Here is a 6,000-nt window from a genome sequence, read left to right on the forward strand (position 1 = left end):
GTGTATACTAACCATTCAAAAATAAATACCCAAGTAATAGCAGTAAGTATACATTTATAGTACAATATCCTTAGAAATGTAGGGAGACATTTACTGTCTCTTCTCAGAATCGTTTCTCATATGGTCAAATACAATGATTTATCATTGAGTTCAAATTTTACACATCCATTTCAGTGATCAAAAATCAATGACGACTGAAGTACACTGGACACCCACAATGCAGCATTGCCACTTCCTTGATATTTGAATATTTAAGTCACTAGGAAAACTGGTTAACAAAAGATAATAATTAGGGTTTATGATTGATTATGATATATGACTTTTACATATTTTTTCTTTTAGTCATGCAGTCTGTGGGACCTTATAAAACGTTAAAAATCCGTTTGGTTCGACTTAGAGGGAGTTATATTCAAATTTATTTTACAAAGCATATTTTAACATTTTTTTAATGTTTTTTTAATTGCATATATTTAAGGCAGCTGTCCTCACTAGGATTTTTTACATTTTTCATAATAATACCTAATTAAAAATATAAAAATTATAAAACACAAACGGACAATAAGTGATAACGGATAAACTGTTCATACAAGACTACGAGGTGGAAATTAATAAACTCATAATCGTAGGTTGTTGATACCTACTTATCTGTCAAACGGGTAATTCGATACAAGCTTAAAATAGAAAGATAAAATAAATAAAAATAATAAGATAAAAAGTGACGTTTTTATTTTATTCACTGTTTATAGAATTTTGGATTTTAGAATGTTTTTTTTATTTTGGTGCTGGCCGCACTAAATTTGTTAAAGGGCCGCATACAAAGGTCATTTTTCTTAAATTTTAAACTTCAAAGAACATATAAATATATATATATATATTATAAAAATAAATAGCATACAAATATAATATTACATCTGTTATCGAAAATTAAAAATTAATTATAATACACGTATAGTGCCTAAATAGTATATATTATTATATAGGATTATTATTTATTATTCGATGAATTATGTAAGAATACAATTATAGCACATACTATTCACGAAAGAACATGACCGTTTTTTGCGTCTCTGCCTACTATTTTACTGGTTTTCACGTTACAATATAATTTGTAACTGAAATACAAAAATTACGGTGATATTAAATTATATATAAACATACAGCTTTTTTATATGGTTAAATTATTTCCACATAAATTATTATTTTTGAATTATCTTAATAGAATTTATATTACATAGGTAGTTGTGAAAGTTTGATGCATTCATTTTTCGGCCCTTGAAGCATGGTACCTTCAGGTCTCTCAGGTGATCTTGTAAGTTGTAATGTGTTGCAATGTTTAAGTATTTTATTTAAATATAAAAGTTCTTTTAATTTAAAAATTGACCTTTCTGCGGGCATTGACACCATGCGGTGATATCTTAATCCAATTCTAGTGATTCTACGAGTGATAATAAATAATAATAATACTATAGTTGTTTCTAGATTACAGGGAACACTGAAATTATACGACGAATGAATGCATTATACAATTTGAAAATGTCCATAACCATTTTATATTTTTACTTTTAGTTATTATTTTATTATAATAATTTTCATATGACTAATGAAAATAAATATTTGTAGATATTATAATGAATATAAATGTACGACTATCGAATATGGTAATAGTTTTCTAGAAAATTGTAAAAAATAGAATTAACAGCAAATAAATAATATCAAAGAATCATGCAAAATATTTATTTATTACCTATAAAAAGATTAGATTCTTCGATCTTGACTACGAATTTGTAAGTTATTATCAGCTAACCTGTGAATGGTTTCACAAATGCATTATTTTATAAAATCTAAATAATAAATATGTATCATTCTATCAGTAGGTTATTATATGACCAATATTGTTTTAAAACTTGAGAGTTGTGACTTGAATGATGTAAAACAGTTGGTATACTTTGTAGTCTGTATACAATAAAAAATACACATAATAAACTAATACATCAACACAATTTATTTATATTAGGTATTCTTAAAGAAATAAAATAAAATAGTAAATTCAGTTAGTAAATATTAACATAATATTAAGTTCGAAATAAAAACAACTTTATTATTTAACACTGTGTTTTTATTTTCTATTTGAATATAATATGATATTAATATTGGTATCAATATAGGTATTAATGTATTATACAACAAAACTCACTTTGATTTAATGAGTATCGAAACAATTTTAATTTAGGTATACCGCATATAGTCTAATCACATATTATAATGAAATATTTAATTTTATTTAGACTAGCAGTTCTCAAACGGTGTGAAACAAAAAACGTGTTCAAAGTATAAATATATATACATTATTAAGGCGTTATGACGTGATGGTAAAAACCACACATTAAAAATAAGAAAAACAATCGTGAATAAAGTCTCATTCTCAAATCTCAATTTACATGTAACCATATATATTATAATTGTTACTTTAAAAGCGTGTCACCATTTTCATGGATATAAATTATAGTGTCGTCGAAAAAAATGACTGAGAAACACTGATGAAATTGTATTAAAACCAAATTGTGTACATTTCTAATCATTAATATTAAAATTGGTTTACTAATAAGTTATGCTAAAAAGGATGCATCCTCCAGCTCTCTAAAAATGTACTAATTGGAGCTAGACGAAATCCGCTCTCTGTGATGTATTTTTTGTTTTTTGAAAGATGCAGTAGTATATCTTACTTAAGACAATAGGTATTGAGAAAATTAAATAAAGTAGGTATTAAAAATTGACCTGTCCTTACATAAAATTCTATAAGGCTATAATTTATATTTTTAGAACATTCCATATGAGTGTTCACAAAAGAGAGTAAAGAACACCATTTTAAAATCAATACTTATAGACATAATAATATTACCTTAGTTCTTCCAGAATTTAAAAGTTTTAATTTAATTATTTTGGTGCTTGTTTTTTTTTTTAAATACAATATTGAACGGCCCAATTTTGTGGAAACTATAATAACAGTTGAAAAACATCTATAGCCTTAAAATAAACAATGGTTCGTTCTGCACTATATATCACGCCTTTTAAATAATTGAAGAAAACTATTTTTTTATTATTAATTTATGTTTGCCTTTATTGATTTTTTTTTTATTAGATTTAAACAAATGAATTAATGAAATTTAAAAGTAATAATTTTTGCAAGTAAAATAACTAACATCGTTTAAATCTGTGTGTAGGTATTCTAATAACAAATCATAATATTATTATTATAATATTTCAAAATACTAACTGTACAGTGTAACTATTATAATGTAAAAGTATTATTATTATCCTTAATTCTTAGTTAATTTTTGTCAAATATGACGAAAATATGTCTTCATTACTGTTAATACAATTTTTAATATTCTATTTTGTGTTCTAAAAATTGTATTCGCTCAACAATGGAACTATACTTATTTGAATAATAATTAGGATAAATTATTGTTTGATGGAATGATTTTAAATATTATAAATAATACACATTTGTAAATATTATATTATTATTTTAATATATTATTCAAAATGTGTGCTAGGTATTTATATTATGTATTTAAATATGATTCATTACAGGGCTATATCTGAATGGGGGGCATTAATGGTGGCACAGCAATACTTTAAAAAAGGTAATCATTATATTTTATTATTTTATTGGCTTATATTGGCAGTTATCCATTAAATAACGATATTTGAATCGTAGGGTAAGGAGTATAATAGTTATATATTAAGAAAATGGGAAAGATAACATTTTAAATGCCTACAACAAAAGGAAAATTAAATAATTTGATAGTATTGTACTTATTGGAATACTGTCGTGTACATACGTTCCTGCGTCGTTATCTAAATTTGCTTGATTGAAATTTTATGAATTTATATTATATAATTATAATCATGATAATATTACATCATTTACATCACATTTTTTTTTAAAACATATAAGTTCATACCGACGTATCGTAAAATGGCAAGTGTAGCTTAAAATTAGTCCAAATATTTTGAAAATATCAGTTCTATGTATATACATTTATTATTATACGTAATGTTGAATATTTTCAATTCCCAACAAATACTATTTGTTGAATTACAAAAAAATCCATTTTTTTGTTTAAATACTCAACTTATAAATTTGAACTTAAAAAGTCTATAGAAAAAATGTGTTTTTTTTGTTATGTCGCATTGTACATAATATTACTTTATTGCTAGATTATGTGTTGCTTACAAGTTAGATGTTGAAACAAACAGAGAAATCTAGCGATAATATACTCTCCGCTTTAAGGTATTGAACCTCTTGTCAGCAATAAGAATCTCCTGGCTGAGTCTCGTATTGAATTTTTTATGTACCTACTCTACTATGTAGTTGGGTCTAGGTTTTTAACCAACAAAAAGTTAGGCATATATGAGAGTTATGCGTCGTGCCAGACGTTTGTTCACGAAAATACGATAAAGTATTAAATATTATGATTATCACGGAGTGGCAGTCAAAATAAAATGATGATTGGTCGAAAAGATGTATAAATATAACAATATTTTTATGAATGTGCAACAGTAGGTACATGTTTTATGTGATGAACCTTTTCCAGATAACGCGATTAACGATGTCAGTGCCCATTTCTTATTGGACCACTTTTATGGTCTTGCGTCGAACTGATAGGGGCCAAATGACGTGAAACAGTGTAATACTATTAGTACATACTTGTATAATGTATATCCACACGAAAACATTCGGAACCCAACTAGTGTCCCGACACTCCCAACTGGTTATTGTCATATTCTAGTGTCCGGAACTCAACTCGGATCTATATTGTTCAGATCGGCGGGTCCAAACAGCCTTCGAATATTATACTGTACATTATTGTTATAGTTTCGAATTCATTGACATCATGCGGGGCCTACAACACGGCAGCATTTAATCTATCAAACTTTTAATAACGTGTTACGTACTTGTGTGTTACACGTACAACATTTTACACGTAATAAATTAAAAAAAAAAAAAAACATTCTCCAATACCCACATATAATAATAATAATAATAATAATAATATATAGGTAACTCTGGTAACTGCTGCAGATATTATAGCGTTCATACTACTTCACTGGGATTGACGTCCGTATAAGTCCGTGTACCGTGCACATGCAGAGTTTAAAGGCCGTATCCGCCGCCGCAGAGTGTGATGATGGTATAATAATAATATGATTATTATTACTGCACGAGTGCCGGTGTCACTGCCGCGCGGGGCGAGCGTGGGATGGTGGCAGGGGGGTGGACTGTTAATTTAAATTTCAATCGTCCGGGATGATTTCATGCGGTCGGCGGCGGCGGTGCGAAGCGTATCAGCAGTACGTCATGTACATACTACATAATAATATATTATAATAGCTGCTGGTTCTGTGTATTATTGTCTGTTGCCGAGCCGCAGTCGCGTATTTTGCCGTGTCGTACACACATAATTTAATAATATTACGTATTATAAATTATAATGGTGGCCGGTGCCAGCCGATGCGATTTCGTCGACGATAATAATAATAATAACACGTCACCGGGAATAAAATAATATTGTACGCGCGCAGTGGCGGCGGCGAAAATCTCCAGCAGCGGTCTTGTTGACGCGTCACGCCGTTATATGCGTTACATTATACGGCGTTATCGCCGGTCTCCAGCATCCGGACGCGGCGGCGGCGGCGGCGGATCGTGCGAGCCGGCGCGCGCGTCACCGTTACAGCCGCCGTCGTCGTTCGCCAGCATCCGGCGAGCCCCCGTACAACGGGCGGCAGCAACACGCGCTGCGGTGCGCGGGCGACGTGGTGCCGTGGCTCTCGCGGTGTGGCGGCCGTTGCGACTTGCGACTAAGGTCGTGCGGCGAGGCGGCTTGCCGGGCCGGCGGGCGGGTGGAATTGGTGGCGGCGGCGGCAGACACGTAGCCCACCGCCGGCGCCCCACCTCGCCACCACGGGCACGGCGCGCCGCCGAGTGCCGCGAGT

Source organism: Myzus persicae, unplaced genomic scaffold, assembly GCF_001856785.1.
Source record: "Myzus persicae strain clone G006 unplaced genomic scaffold, MPER_G0061.0, whole genome shotgun sequence".
Lineage (NCBI taxonomy): Eukaryota > Metazoa > Arthropoda > Insecta > Hemiptera > Aphididae > Myzus > Myzus persicae.